The sequence below is a fragment of the Myripristis murdjan genome, chromosome 13, assembly GCF_902150065.1.
Source record: "Myripristis murdjan chromosome 13, fMyrMur1.1, whole genome shotgun sequence".
Taxonomy (NCBI): Eukaryota; Metazoa; Chordata; class Actinopteri; order Holocentriformes; family Holocentridae; genus Myripristis; species Myripristis murdjan.
The window spans coordinates 15045592-15062329 of NC_043992.1; the positions used below are offsets into that span (position 1 = coordinate 15045592).

At 44.3% G+C, this 16738-nt stretch overlaps 1 protein-coding gene across 1 annotated transcript in view; it reads left to right on the forward strand.

The window, feature by feature from the left end:
* The first annotated feature begins 430 nt into the window (after positions 1 to 430).
* Positions 431 to 16738, forward strand: part of numbl (NUMB like endocytic adaptor protein) — a 64735-nt gene continuing 48427 nt past the window's right edge. The window contains exon 1 of the mRNA XM_030066233.1: positions 431 to 611. The gene's annotated coding sequence lies outside the window, so the exon portion shown is untranslated. The remainder of the gene's footprint in view (positions 612 to 16738) is intronic.

Here is a 16738-nt window from a genome sequence, read left to right on the forward strand (position 1 = left end):
TGTGTGGCACACTGACATAGTTGGTGCGTAGGCCTCCACTGCCGCACGGTGGCGCAGTGGAGCGGCTGAAACAGCGTAACCTGCGGTGTTTTTTTTTTTTTTTTTTTTTTTTTGGAAAACATCAATGGGAAGAGTGGATTTGCATGTCCGGGCGTCTGTGCCAATGGGCGCACTGGGAAGGCTGGGTTAGCGGGTGGAGCCGGGGAGAGCAGCCCAGTGTAAGTGCACAGTCAACAACCAAAGCATCCGAGATTACTACAGACACAGCAATTTGATCGAAATCTCCCTTTATTACCCCGCCGTGGGCCTTTTTTGTTTTTTTCTTTCTTGCATGAGTGAAAGTGCATCGCTGTAGTGGGCTACATCCTTTATTTTTTTATTTTATTATTGTTTTTTTTTTTTTTTTTTTTTTATAATTTTGTGCACCGACAAGGTTCAGTTGTGGCTCCACATCGCCTTCACACATCGCTTCCATAGCGTGGATGAAGGAGAAGAGAATTTGTGAAATTACAAAATAGAGATTATTCTCTAACCTAATATATTTTCGTCCGGGATCTTGGATTTTACACAACGAGGAGGTGCGGGGAGTCGATAATCCGTCATTCACTTGGGTGAGTTTACTCGATCTCGGTCCAATCTGGCATCCTTATTTATCGAGACTTATTGGGCATTTTGGAGACCTGACAACGTCTTAATAATGAATGACGCTGTCACAGCCTGTTCACGAAGAGCAGAAAATGGTGTTGTATCCTCGGATTGGGACCGTGGGCAGTATTTGTAATGTTTAGATGCAACTGCACTGCAATGTTCTTGTAAGAGGATGTTGCCATGGGCCAATATGTGTGTGGAATGAATGAATTGTGGCAGGTCCGGGCTTGATGATGATGTTTCACATCCGTAATAACCCTAACACCAAAGACCTATATAATGCCAGGGTAAATTTGAGTACGATATTGATTGGATATCACAGCAAACTTAAAGTCTCAATAAGAATATTATGTTTCCAGTGGACATCCAGCCATTAAGTAGGCTACGATGAGCTGTAAGTTCATTGTTAAGTATATGTAGGACCCAGTAGTCTTAATGGGAATATTATAGGGACAATTATAGGCAAATGATAGTGCCTTTTCGTCAGGGATGGATGTTTAGTACTTCATAGTTGTTCTGAGGATGCAATAGTGCGCTGTAATGAGTCACACTGACTTTATACGCTTGGTTTATAGATAGGATTGCTTTACGCATCATCGAGGGGCGGTGTTTCTAGGTATTTCCACCAGGACGGCATGGCTATAGAGAAAACGCGCCCTGAGTTTGAATATCTATGCCCATAATTCTAGCTGTCTGCAGGATTATCTCCCTCTCCCTCTCTCCCCTTCTCTCTCACTCTCTCTCTCTATATTGCATCGTGCTCTTTGGCTTTCCTGTGAACTTGTTCCTCTTTGGGCTCATTGCATCACCTTCAAAGTTCTGCAGGGCTTTTCCTTCTCTGGGCAAAGTGCTGCAGTGCACTGTGATCTCTCTCATTGGTTTCCTTGCATGAGCAGGAACATCATGGAACATGAAAAGTGTGGCTTTCAAATGAGTGCGAGATAGGGATCACACACACACATACACACACACACACACACACACACAGAGTTGGCACATGCCTCCATAGGGCTAGTAAATGTATGCATTTCTATTGTCCGTAAGACTCCCATCTGTTCCATGACATGGCATTCCTCAGAGAGCCAGTCATGCTGTTAGGGGTGGTCCACACTGACCCACTGCCTCAATGAGAGAGAGACGTGTGTGTGTGTGTGTGTGTGTGTGTGTGTGTGTGTGTCACATGTGGAGTATTAAGGGAATAGGGACATGGCTCAGAGTGTCTCAGCCCCTCAGCCTGGCCCAGCAGCTGTCTTAGCAGGTGGTCCAGGATTTAGGCTGGGACTAGCGGAAGGCTAGGTCTGGCCTGGGGTGTGGGCTAGGGCAGTGATCAGTTTGGACCGGGACTGGGGCTAGAACTGGGAGCAGTGGAAGTCTAGGTTTGGCCATGGACTGGGAGTAGTGGAAGTCCAGGTTTGGACTAGGATTTTGGCTAGTTGAACCCTCAGTCTGGCCTGGGGTGAGGACTAAAGCAAAGTTTGTTGTAGCTCAGGACAGGAGTGGGTGGAAGGCTTTAGGTTTGGCTGAAGGAAGTAGAGCTGCTGTTTATGGATCTGATGTAATCATTGCTGCTACACAGTGTAAGGCAATTGCAACTAGATCATATTCAACACACACACACACACAGACACACACACACACACTATTTCCCCTAAGACCATTTCCCCTCTACCCCTGCTCTGATTGCAGCATTAGGACTTGGCTGTCTTTTGTTGTACACACACACACACACACACACACACACACACACACACACGGGGGAGGGTTGGGACAGCTGGGACCACAATATGACGGGATCAGAGGTCATCCAGCCGGCCAATCAGGATGCTGTCTGGGCTGACTGGTGGTGGAGGAGGGCGTTGCCCCCCTTTGTGCCGGTCAGGGTGGGTCTGCTAAACAAGCGGCTCCACTTCCACCCCCTGCCCTGCTACTGCCGGTAGCCACAGCCACACTGGGCTTCCTCAGAGCCAGCCACACCACAGCCTCCAAACACTGTATTATTCTGCCTGTCAGGAGCTCCTCTGAAGAGCTGATTGCAATTTAGAGAAAGCCCTGTTTTTGAGTTGTGACTATAGTACTGCTGTGTGATTTTAAAAATTTATCTCCACATGTGATTAGATGTAGTGTGTCCTTTCCAGTTTTGCATCAGTCATCCTTAATGTAAACTGTATAGTATGTTCATGTTCATGTATGTTCATTTCTGTTACCGATGTACTGAGTTGCTAAATATTTTGGAAGAGTTGGTAGATAGTTTTGGCCTGATAAACTCTGCACAGGCTATTTTTAGGGCTCTGGTGCTCAGTGAAATAAAGCAGAAAGCAGAAGCTGATATACGAATGACACTGTAGGCAATGTGTTTACATGTACATCTGTGTGTGTGTGTGTGTATGTGTGTGTGCGTGTGTGTGCCATAATGAATGAAACCAAGCTCTGCTGCTAAACCCCTAAATTGATTACAGAACTCTATCTCTGGTTGTGGGATTAATTAACGAAGAAGTAAGGAGGGATATTGTGAGAGAAAGAGAGAGAAGTGGAGCAAAAGAAAGACAAATTGAGAGAAAGGAGGAAGATGGAGGATGATGAGCAACAGAGGAGAGATACAGAGAGTGAGCAATTTTAGAGACAGAGCAAAGGGCTGAGGAGGAGCTGGAAAGCACAAGACAAGATGACAGAAATTAAAAGAGGCAGAGGGAAAGATTGAGGCTGCAGAAGAACACAGAAAGAGAGAGGAGTGACAATGTAAAAGCACGAGAGAGAGAGAGAGCGAGAGAGAGAGAGAAGGCCTGAACAGAAGAGGACAGAGAGGGGAGGGCAAAATGTGAGAATTAGCCAAGAGGGACAGAAAAGCCGTTTGTTCCCCGGTCGCTGTCTCTGATTTGTGGCACAAACTCCTCTGGTCACTGGATATGATCATGTCAGCACGCACGGCACCCCCCAAAACAGAAGATGCACTTGTCTTCTAACATTTATATCCACGTCATCCTCTCTCTCTCACTCTTACACACACACATATAGGCTTCCATCACCACCGTCTGATGTCTAAGTGCCTGTGTGCTGAGTGGAGTTATCTGATTTCTGCAGGCTAGTTAAATGCAACCACTCCTTTCCCCCATATATTTCCATTACTGCACTCACTAATGGCTGTACAATGGTATGCCGGCAGCACAAAGACATACCAGAGGAGGCCTATTGTATAGTACACATGTCTGTCTGTGTGTGTTTTCCTTGGTCTTCTCTTATTTCGGTGCGTTACATGGATGCGGTCGGATAAATGAGTGGCGGAATGGCTTTGAATGTATGTGTATGTGTACACTCGTGTGAAGGCACAGATTTGTATACGTTTTTCTTGTGTGTTTGACCATGCATGCATGTGTGTGTGCATGTATGGGCAGAGAACGCTTACTTGCTTGTTTGTGTGTGTGTGTGTGTGTGTGTGTGTGTGCGCCTGTTTCCCCAGCAATCAGCAATTCACTTCTTTGGTTCAGTGGCGTTTTCCTCTGCAGATAACAAGGAAAGTGGAAATGGGTCTTTCTCAGCAGCCCGACGCCCGCCTGGAACACTCATTGCAACTATAACTGTCACTTTGAGTCGCAAGGGTTGCTCATTGGTCTCTGTTTTTTTTTTTTTTCGTGATGACCTATTTTAGCCTGTTTAAAAGCTGAGATTCAGCATTGTGACAAAAAGGAAGAAAGGAGGAAAACTTTCTCTGTCAGAATGAGCAGGAGTTGGTTGTGTCAAAAAATAAAAAATGCTAAAAATAAGCCTGTGAAGATTTGATTTGATCTGCTATTCTTTTCTTTCCCAAGCTCGTAGCATACCGACTCGCTGGCAACCTGTCAGTCGGTTCCACGCGATTTCTCCCAAATTGCACCCAGCACCTACTGTGAATGTCCAATGTGCAGCGCAACCTTTTAATCCCAGTGACTCTTTGAGCAGGATGAAGACGGTTGTGCGGTGCTTTTCCACACACACAGAAAAGTGTCAGCTGCTTCAAAAGGAGGCCCAACACAGTCTGGGTGCCAGATTTATGGCAGCATGATGACAGCCTCACCAAATATTTTATCGTCCCCACTACATTTCTGAAAAATTCGAATCTGAAAAAGGAAAACATGGGTAGCGGTAGTTTATAGAAGTGGATTTGGGATTGGGAGGTCGCCAGTTTGGATCCCCCAACTGGCTGGGAAAATTAGGCGAGGAGAGTGAATGCATAGGCTTTCCTTCTTCTCACCATCACCAAGCCTATATCAAATTTTGAAAATGATACCAATGCAAGTGTTTTTAGTATCATATGAGTGCAACTTGATACCTCACGCTGTAACTCAGTGTTTATGTTCTAATGTAGCCTCAGCCTACATATTTAAATACATGGAACGCTTGCAGTCATGCTTAAAGAACTGTCAATCAATATAAAAACATAGTCATACCATTGTATTTGTTGTTATAGCAGGACTTTTCATACAGTTTAATCTCTATCTTATGAATATGAGACATTTAGCCTCATGTTCAGTATATTAAGCAATATGTAATGCATGTTTTGCTGTAAAATGTCTCCCTGCAATGTTAGAGTCATTGCTGTGGGTCTTCTTTATAACAGTTTACAATTTACGGCTGCCCTGTTGTTATTTCCTGGTTTTAGCCTAATAAATTTCTGTATTGGCCCAAATAAGCTCTGCTGCTGTTGTCCTCTTCACCCCCTCATCATCTTAATCAAACCGTCTCTGTAAACCACATACTTGCAGATAAACATCCAAATTTCAGACGCACAAGTGTCACTGCACTCAGCACTGCTGTCTGACAGAAAAGTCATTCACAGCCGCTCACCGTGTAGCTGAAAATCTATAGCCTCACCACATTTTCAAATTGAAGGTTAGAGACAAGTAATCAACAAGGCCTTGTGGGAGTGAAATATAGGCCCATTTCCATCCTAATAGTGCTTTTCTTGCCTTTGCCGTTTTGTTTTTGTGCAAGCAATCTACCATTGAATCTAGAGGAAGGACGGATGTTCCACCGTTGAGCTCTTAACCACCCCCTAGTAGTCAGAAATCGCTTACAAAAGCTTTAAAACAAGTGAAAAAAGTCTGCCAGAGGGAAACACCACTTGTTTCTGGTGTAGTGTTGGGATTATCTAATCCCACTGTACGATTTTTTTTTCAGTTGGTTTCAGAAAACAAGATTTTAACACTTGAGTATGAGACTAAATGACTCGTTAAAATGGACGTCTGTAGTTCACAGGCTAGTATCGGAAAGTTTCTTGGTGGAATGCAGTGTGAAATTACTTGAAACACAAAGTTTCTGTTTGCTTGTTGAGCCATAGACAAAGTTTTTATATAAAGGAGCGTGGTTTCTGTTTTCAAAATGGTATCAAATCAGGTATCAGGAATCATAAAGTTGCACTGGTCATGGTATCAACTATCAAACTTTCAACTATTAACTATCAGCTGCTATGGAGGTGCTGAACCCCCAGCTGCTCCGGCAGAGCTGCTGCGAGGCCACCAGAAGGACACCGTGGCTGCACTGGGCAGCGAGAATCATGCTAGGATACTCCATTTGATCCAGATGGGGAGGCAAATGAGTCCAGATGTCCTGTGGGGGGAAATCCGTCATTGTTAGTTTCTGATCTTGTGTGATTTACAGTAGCATGCAGCTCAGGTCCCGTGAGTTTATCTGGCACTCCTGTTTTAATTCGGAGGCTGTACAGTATGTGAGTCGGCCCAGCTTTAGTTTCACAGTGTAGAAAAGAGCCTTTGGTCTGTCGCTTGCTTCTCCGCTGCACTATTTCACTGTGACGCCGAGGGAGAGAGATTGTTAACGACAGACAGAACCCAAGTTAAATCTTCCAGAGCACAGAGGAGCCCATTCACTATGCTGAGAGAGAGAGAGAGAGCGAGAGAGAGAGAGAGAGAGAGAGAGGTGACAGCGAGGTGGGGGTGGAGGGTGGCAGGGTGATAGCACTTAAAGGGGTTTTTACGGGTAATTGTGTGTGTGTGTTTGTGTGTATGCATGTGTGTGTGTGCGTGTGTGTGTGTGTGTGTGCGCGCGCGCTGTATAGCTCTACAGGCTTGACTGAAGCAGTCAGTGTCCCGGAGGAGTGAGGTTGTAAAAAACACCCAATAAATGCACACCTTTGACTCCATAACAGCTTAAATATTAATATGCTAAAACAGGAAATCACCATTCACACCACTATACATAAGTGTCATGTAGCACACACTTTGTTCCGATAGGGTTCAAGGACAGTACATCTAGGGTTATTATTTAAATGTAAATCATAGCCTGAACATAAGTTAAGTTTGCATATGGTTTTTATTATTACAATGGAGGGCAAAAAAAGCCAGAAATCTATTTCGAAGCCATATCCTGGAAACAAAGAAAATTACCCATCACAGGAGCATTCAGCGCACATGTTCCCCTGCAGTGGTGTGTTTGGTGGCCTAGGACTAATAACTGATCACCGACTAAATAATAAGTTCTTGCCAGTCATCAGTCACTGCTTCAATTTGTGCCCAGAAACGCAGGCAATATACAAACAGCTTTTGAAGTTTTGATGACAAATGCTATTAGATACAGGGCCTCAGCCATAAATAAATTCATCACAGATGCCAGGGAACAAGACATCTTTTGTGTTGCAGGGCCCAGAGGATCCCACAGGTTGCTGCTGTAAAACACACAGTAATCTCAGCCATAAATCCACCTGTAACAGAAAGTTTTCCTCCTGTAGGCAGCACTGTTTTTTCCGTGCAGATCAGTTTGTGGGTTACCTAATGCTGTGCTTATAAAATGGGAAGTCATGCCACGGCGGTGAATGCTCCAGCGAGGCTCCGGTTAAAATGTTCTCTCAGTTTACCGATGCTGTGACTCATGGTTGCCATGGCAAGGAGCTCTGAAAGCAACACGGCTGATTAGGAGCATCTAACTCCACAGGACTGTACTCTCTCTCTCTCTCTATCTCTCTTGACCCACTGGTCTTTCCTTTCTTTCTTTTTTTTTTACCCCTTTTCCTCAGAATAGCACCTTCACTGGCTTTCCTCAACCCTCGCGCTCAATCTCCTCTCCTTCTCTCCTCCTCCGTCTTGTATTCCTCCGCAGCGCCAACCCTCCATTCGCTCTCCTCTCTCACTTCCTTTTTTCCCTCCGCCTGCATCAATCCTCCCTCGCTTCAGTCCTACAGCTCTCACCAACTTATAACTGAAATAGACTTTTTACCATCGTCCTTTGTTTTTCCCTGCTCCTTCCATACATTTTCCGCTCTTCTTTTCTCCTCTCCTCCCTGCTCCATCTGCCTATCTTTCTATCCGAAGTGGCCAGCTGCTTGCCAGATGTGGCCCGCTCTCCCAGCTGTTGGCATCATGATTGCGAAGGAGAAAGGGATGAGACGGAAAACAGGAACAACGCTTGATGAAAAGGAACTACAGGCCTAGTAATCCTAATCATTGATTTTGCCAAAGGATGCAATGAAAATATCACACAAAACAAACAACAGTATTCTGTAAGAGTCATATATATAGCGGTGTTTTAGTGAAACAATTCTATACGAGATAAAAAAAAAAAAAATACCATGGAGGATGAATTGTGCTGAAGGTTACTGTAAAACTCACTGATGAGTCCCAAAGGCACACTAGACAAGTCCCTGTGGGAGCATTATGCAGATAAGATAGGAGATAAAAAAAAAAAAATCCCATGATTTACCATAAGTAATTAATAAAGTACTCTCTAAGTACTATAGACACACTATAAGTCCCTGTAGCAGTATTATAGATTTGTAATTACGTCCAAATCAGTGAGCAATCACAACGGACACCATCATGGAGGACCAGTGGAGGACAGCCTCCAGTGCTCAAATTCAGTCCTGTTGTGTAATTTTAATGCTGTGTTTCATTCGTGGCCCTCACTGACACTCCTGCCACCATGTGTCATTCCATTTGTCTAAAAAACAAACAACAAAAAAAACTCTTTTTAGATTTTAGTTCTCTAGACCCTTTGAGGGCCGTGGGAACAAATCCACAATGGTTGTTCCAGAGGTGTAATGTTAACCACAATGCATTGCAGTTCAGTGTTACGTCTGATCCAGCGTCAACATGTCATAGAAAACAATAGCCGATAAAAGTGGGAGTGAAGAAACCAGTATCCATGTAATTACGATTGCCTAATCCCATGTAAACCAACATTCATACATCATCTGAAATGCTGTGTGGTAATCGGCTTTTCTAACAAATATACCAGTTGGTCTGTATGTGCACATGTATGGAGGCCTGTGTAGAGTGTGTTGATGAAATTAATGCACACAGAGAATGGCGGTTGCGATAGCATGGCTACAATGGAGCTTAATGAGAGAGAGAAGCAAGCTCTCCCTGTTCTATGCTGGATTTCTCCCCATATCTTTGTTTGTCATCACTGCAAATCAGCGAGTCGACCAAGAAGCCTCTACTGATTTATTTTTTAGTGGCTGACACTAAAACCTGACAAATAACGTTTGTGTTTTAGGTTGCTGATTTTTTTTTTCCTACTGCAACTGTGCTGAGAACATTTTTCACCTAATTCACTTTGGTGAGTTAGCCATGGAATAGCAATAGCAAATGGCATGCAAATTGGGGAATTCCTGTTTGTTTGTTTTTTTAAACAGTGTTAATGTGTTTCAGGCTTGATTTTTTTCGAATGCAGATTGTAGTAGAGACAGTAGAGCATGAACAAAAACTTGCAGGACTGGATACTTGAGAACTGGATTGGGAAACACTGGCTTAAAATATGTAACACCAGACTACCACAAGAAAGAAACCTGACAAAGATTCTTGTGTTCACACCATGTGAATACTCTGATAAGGAGGATTTATTTCAGATTAAGAGATAAAGAAGGAGCTTTGAGAGGAAGCAGATACAGGGAGAAAAGGGGAAACAAACAGGATGAATAGTTAATAGTTAGAATGGATGGAGAGAGAGAGAGGTGGGAAAGGAGAGAGAGAAGGGAGGAGTGTTTTGCCGAGGCAGATGGATGAAGGCGGAGGCCAAGAGGAGAGAGTGGTGAGGAACTGAGTGCAGGAGAGACGGACAGAGGGGAGGGATAGATGAAAGGAGCAAAGCAATGGATGGATGGAGGAGAGAGAGGTGTTTTATTTCACAGGCTCACACAGCAAGCGGTGGGCTGCAGTGAAATGCCACAGCCGCCGTGATGAAAAAAACACACACATACACACACGTACACACACGTACACACACGCACACACACATCCATATCGGAGATGGAGATTGTTGATAGTGTTAGCATTTAGAGTGGATTGTTCCTGTCGTGACCGCTTAGGCGCTCGACTATGAGGCAAACACCTTGTGAAAAGGGCAATAGAAAGCAGCGTTTTGATTGATTGTAGGTCATTACACAAGAGCCATGCTGAACTATATAGGCCTAATAGGCAATGCCTGACTGGCTGCTTGAGTGGCAGTGCCCGGACCTTTTCTCTACACTCTCTTTTTCCTCTCCTAATTCCTGTTGTCCTCCCTGTCTTTTCTCCCCTCCTTCCTCGGGCCCTCAGCCTCTAAAAGGCTCCCTCTGTCTCCTCTCCTTTTGCTCACTATCTTTTTCAGTTTTCCTCCCTTCCTCTCTACACATCCATTTCTTCATCTCTCTCTCTCTCTCTCTCTCTCTCTCACGAGCGCGCTTTGCCTGTCTCTCTCGGCCAGGGGAAGCGGCGGTCGCTGCTTGCTCTCTCCCATGGGAACAGACCTGCCATTGTCTGTCTACACTGTAGGAAGATGAGTAGCCAGCCAGCCCAGTCAGCCCAGGGAATTCAGGGTTCTCCTGCAGCGAGCCAGTCAACCAGAAAGCCAGTCAATCAGCCAGCCAGTCGGCCTGTCGTCCAGAAAGCCCCCCTCAGTCCAGGGCATTAGGTCTGCACAGCCAGCCAGCCAGCCATCCATCTTAACCAGCCATCCAATCACTCAGGTATTATGCTGAGGCACTGTACAGTCTTCCCTCTCTCCACTATTAGGGGAAAAGCATGAAGAGGCAGGCAGAGACAGAAAGACTGGAGACCTTGGTTAGGCTTTTTCCAAGCGTAACCAAGGTCTACAATGAATTTGCAATCAAAAGGACGAGGAATCCCGAATGTGAAATTATTGCAGTAAAAACTGTACCATTTCCCCATTTAAATACATTTACATTTGATCTTTTTTGCACACTGATAATTTCCATATCACAGACTATTGATGGTCAAAAGAAAGTAATAGGTAAACACCCAGATACTCTACTGTCCAGCCACTGAGAGGGAATCTGAGACACACACATCCACACACACACACAGACACACAAACACACTGAAATGAATGTAATCGTATTGAATTGAACTGAATCAAATTGGCAGAGCAATATAAGGGAGACACAAGAGCGAGAGAGACACACGAAGGCTGAGTTCACTTTGTCGTCAGGAGAGAAATTAAGACCTATAATCAAAGTTCAGCAAAATGTATGGAATCCAGGCGTCATGCCAATACATTGAAACAAATGAATTAAGGCGAAGAGAGAGAGAGACTGAAAGAGATTTGCAGAGGGAGGAACATGCCAAGCAGTGAGGCGGAGAGAAGCAACAAAGCTGGCGACAGAAGACTGGGGTGGCAGGTTTGCTTGCTGTGTGCCTGCAGAAGTTTAGACAGCCCAAATCTTCATTTAGAGAAGGTTTTTGTGTGTGTGCGAAACTCCTGCTTACAATTAAATGTAAGCCTTTCTTAAAATGAAAAACATATCCCAGTGCCAAATATCAGCTGAGTTTGATTTTCTGCGATATATCAAAGCGAAAACCGCTCTATATCCATTACATACAATGTGACGCTGCTGCATTTCATCACTTTTACTGCACTCTTTTAACGATTTGTACAATATGACGAAATTGAGGATAAAGCCAGAGGGCTCTTTTTATTTAATAAATGAGGCTCCAGGCTTTTTAGGCCTTAAATATCCATACTAAGGAGATCAATAGAAAGTATATAAACTGTCCTCCCACAGGCTGTGTCTACTCATGCTTTGGATGAGGGGAGGATATTGCAGAGATGCCAAGGCGACACCCAGCCAGCGCAGAAATGATTTGATGTAATGGGAACGATATGGTGTGATTAGAGACCCTGCTCTCCCTTCATCTCTTACCCCCTTCTACCATCTCTCCCTCTCTTTATCTCTCTTCTAACCCTCTGCAAAGTCAATATGTCAGGGGAGGCAAGGGTGCATTTACCATTCTCTTTAAGCCTCTCTCTCTCTCTCTTTGTCCTCACCTCCCTTCCTCTCCATCACCCATGTCTCTCCCTGTCTGTGAGGGCGGGTGATGTGAGGGTAACAGTATATGCGAGTTACAGGAAGAGGAGCCGGTGTAGCCGATTCCAGTAGATGAAAAGGAGGCTCAGGATCAAGTCTGGAGTCAACTGGCTGTGGCTGGAGACACGATCGGAGAGGAGCGGAGAGAGGAAGAGCAGGGAGGAGTGCAGGAGGAGGAGGAGGATGAAGAGGGGGAGATGATAAGAGGTCATGAGGAGAGCAGGAGAAGAAAAGGCCGGAGGGTCTGGACAACAGTCTGACTCGGTCACGCCGTGGATCCAGTTTGCCAGATGGCCGCTTGATATGTGGAAACAGAGCAGACTAAAAGACAGCCCTGGACTGTGTGTGTGTGTGTGTGTGTGTGTGTGTGTGTTTACATGGTATGTGTCCTGCGTTGCTCGCCGCTCTCCACATAGGGAATGTGTTACTGCTCCCGCTCCACATTCCTAAGAGGCAGAGGAAAATCTCAACCCCTTTTAACCCCCCTCCACTCTCCTTCACCCCCTTTCTCAGCTGTAGACCAGCTTTGAAGTTTTTCCTCTTTTCCTTCTCTCTCTCTCATTTCTGCCTCATACACACACACACACACACACACACGCACACACACACAAATCGCATGCCGCACACCGAACAGCTCCTTTCACATGGATTTTGTTTACATCCTGGCAGCCTACTCCCACAATGCATGGCTCCGAACAGACGGGCTGACGGTCACGCACAACACACACACACACGCACACACAGCCTGTGTAGCAGATGTAGATACATTCTGTAGCTGAGGTGTCGCTCAGTCAAGCCGTCCCTCTCTTTCTCCTCTCCTACGCTCTAAAAATACACTTGGCCACCAAGCTCAAAGACCTTTGACACAAATTAACTTTGAAAGATTTTTGTGACCAGCTTGTTATTAGAACAGGGACACATAATCAGCTTGGCATGCTGGTTTCTTACCCATCATCCCTCTCTTTTCTCTTTTCCCCGGAGATGCAGTTTGACGGACAGTGCGCCAGCCCCCCTAATACACACGCAGGAGGGTTGCGTGCACTGCCATCATCTGTGGAGCCTACGGTTGTTTATGCGCGCTGTCTGTGTCGGTGCGGTTGTGTGACGCCTGCTACGCCACAGCAGCTCATGCACATCGTTTCTACTGACAGTGAGGAGGGTTTCTGATCAACATTCCTGTCATTCGTTTGTTCTCCTCCTCGTCAGCTGTCAGTTGATCTCCAGATTACCCTCACATTAATGCAGCTCCATACATAACAAGCCATGTGCTTGTGTGTGTGTGTGTGTGTATGTGTGTGCGTGTGAGATCTAGTCACACAGGTAGGATGATTGTTCAGGGTCTTTACAAGAAGCATGCAGAACCCTTCCTATGCATGCATTATGTATGCACATAATATCCTCATTATACTGCAATCTGCATGCACCCAGCACTCCTGTCTTTCTCTCCCAATTTTCTCTACTCCACATCTTTTTAAATCCCCCAGCACACATCTCCACTTTTTAAACCTTGCCTAAAATATGAAAACATCTCCTAATTTAAGAGTTAGCCCGAGGCCTCAGCTTCACAAAGTAAAGTTAGAGATTTGATTAGGGCCCTCAACGTGCTGTGTGGGCTTATTCCTTCCCAAGTGTATCAGCGCTCTATGTGTGTGTGTGTGTGTGTGTGTGTGTGTGTGTAAAAAGATATGAAGAGGAAATAAGCATTGTTATGAAGATAAGAGTGGTTAACCACACAGTGTTCTGGAGAGGGCTATTCTGCAAAAAAAAAAAAAAAATGTCTATCATACACAAATTATTTAGCCTCAGAGTCAGTGTTCAAGTCATATATTTCTTAAAATAAACCAAAAAAAAATCTGCCTGGGGGATGAGATAAGTATTAATATGTCAAAACAACCCAGACTAAGGCAGATCAGCATCGAGAAAATGACACGTAAAGAAGAAAAAGTGATAAAAGCTGACTTGCGTTGGATACACGAGAAATAATCTCAGTCTGTTGTCAGATTTTGTTTCCTTTGTTTAAGACCTCAAAACCAAATTCTAGGTGAAACTATTTTTTTTATTTTTGCTATTTGAATAGGTTATGATATTGCAATATAGTTACCTTTGGAAGCCCACAGGGGTCATATGGTAGAAAAACTAAATTTATGTGCCAATCTGTGCTCTTCTACAAACTTGTGTGCACAGATTCATAAACCGTACCCTCAGATTGAAGCTGGAGACTAGACAGCACAACATACACACATATTGCAAAGCACACAAGACATTATATAGCATTAGCATTCATTATGTCCTTAAAGGTGCACTGTGCAAAATTGCCAAGGATCAACTGAAGTGAGGACTGTTTACCTTAAGCTGACAAAAAAAACCATGGAATAAGCATGTAGTTTAAATGTTGAATCCACAGGTTTCTCATTGCCGGCCTGACTTGGTGATAAATTAGGTACTTAGGCCATGATTTTTGTAACTTGAGTTTAAACGGGCCTCCCTTCACTCTACCAATTTTGCAGAGAGCTCCTTTAAATCTCGGTAAATTGGAATTGAACGGCCGACGCTACATCACTGTCTGACTTGGAATTGTGCCACGTGTTTTTGGTACGTACTCAGCAGAAAAACGTAATTTGAGCACACGGATTGTGAAGCGTATGGCTTACAAATCTGAGGATACAATTTGTCATTCATGGATATGGTTTATCAATCTGTGCATTCATATTGAGTACAGAACATGGATTTATTTTTTCTAGCATATAATCCTGGGGAGATCTATTATTTTTGTGTTCTTTAAGTACTGTACATAATGTGGGTTCTTCCATCAGCTGCTGTATCATACATCAATATGACATGCGAGATAGGGTAATGTACATACATGCAATTACATCTCTGCAGGCTGTTCTTGCATGCATGAATGGGTGCAACCGTGCATGCACGTGCGCTCTAGCTGCATGTCTGTTTGTTAGCTCCTGTCTATTCCAGCATCCTTCCATTACATCAGTACTGTTTATTATTATTTTTATCTGCCCAGACATCTTGAAGTCGTGCAGTTCATTTTATGTGTGAATATGTGTGTTTGTGTGTGTGTGGGACTCTATGTAGGTCTGTGTTATCTAATACAATCTGTCCCTATCTAATATTCACACTCTGAGCCCTTCAGGGAAATGAGACTGGGCACTGAAGAGAAGAAGAGAGGGGAGAAGCGAAGAAAAGAGGGGAGAAGAGAGGAGAAGAGGGGAGAAGAGAGGAGAAGTGAGGAAAAGAGGGGAGAAGTGAGGAGAAGTGAGGGGAACACAATCAAATAGAATAGAAAAGAGCAGAAAAGAAGGTGGAGGAGGAGGATGGGAGGACAGAGGGCTTTGGCACTGAACAGGAGCTCTTCCTGGAAGTTTCATGGCTTTAAAAGCCCACGCAAAAAACTGATGTAACACACACGTCAACATGCAAACAAACACACACCGACGCGCACACCTGCAAATGCAAGTTTTTATCATAGCATCTCTGCATTTTGGGGGTCGACATTTCTGCAGCAGATAGATTTAAAACATAACATTCCATGTCCATTTGTTCGCATTCGTAGTTTGGTATATAAATTACCATCAGTGAATTATAAATGGTATAAGATAAAGTTCATGGGGCTCCTAAATCAAAATAGATGTGTATGTGTGTGTGTTTGACTTATATGTGTAGTGTCCACACGCAGGAGCTATAGCTGCAGGATATATAGGCATAGAATGGGAGCTTTTATAGCTTGTGCTGTTCTGTGCTGTGGCGTGGCGCAGTAATCTAGACCAACATATATTGTTTGGAGACGGGTGTTTCTGTTGCGGATACAATCACACAAGTGTATTTGTTCACTTTAAGCAGTCAGTGTGGGTAGCAGAAGCCAGTCAGTGTCCTGTTGCGCAAGGCAAGTCGGGCAGCTGATAAAAGGTGTGCAGTGTGTTTGTGAACTGTTTCTAATTAAACAGTGGAACAGGATTCAGAGGAGATCCACTGTGGCTCTGAAGCAAGGCCTCCTGTGTTGTCCAGCATATTGCACAACTCCTCCACTCCTCTTTCATCCTACACAGTCACTGCCATGCCTGCCTGCCTGGGTCTGATCTTACTTTCTCTGTCCTTTTCTATTTCTCTCTCTAAAGCAATCAGCACTTTGGCCCCGGATTTCTCTCTCTCTCTCTCATCTCTCCCCTTTCTCTTTTTTTCCCCTGTTGTTTTTCTTCCGATACGGCAGATTCACCCCGCCAGCTACAGATGATGGAATGAAAAACAAGAGCCGAGCTTGAATCAATTACTCTGTGGATGCACTTGATTTAGTGGAGCTCTGAATAAGCACTTCTGAAGTGATGCCGGTTGCATTAGGCGAGGCAGCGTTTTTGTGTACATCAGAGCCGATCAGCGCTGATCTGCAGTCAGCCTGTGTGCTCAGATCATAACGAAGCGGGCGGCAAACAGGGAGGTGGTAAGTGATCCTTGGATCAGCCTCCCCACTGAGGAGCTTGATGTATAAAATATGAGATACACTCCTGAAACAACAACATGCTTTTCATTAGATCATGTTTATGGGTGATTTTCTCAGAGATTTTTGTTGTCAGACTTCTGTCATATATATATTGTGTCATACTGTGATATTGGATACTTGGTACTCTTATTCCTTACCCACATATTTTGAAAGCATAAACTCTTGCTGAGTGATGGAGGGGTAAATAAAACTGGGTACACTATGACCTCCAGTATTCAATAACCACCCTAATAAACAAATTCAGTTACACTGAGGAATTTATTACTTTTTTTCTTTACAAGCCCCGTCTTCAT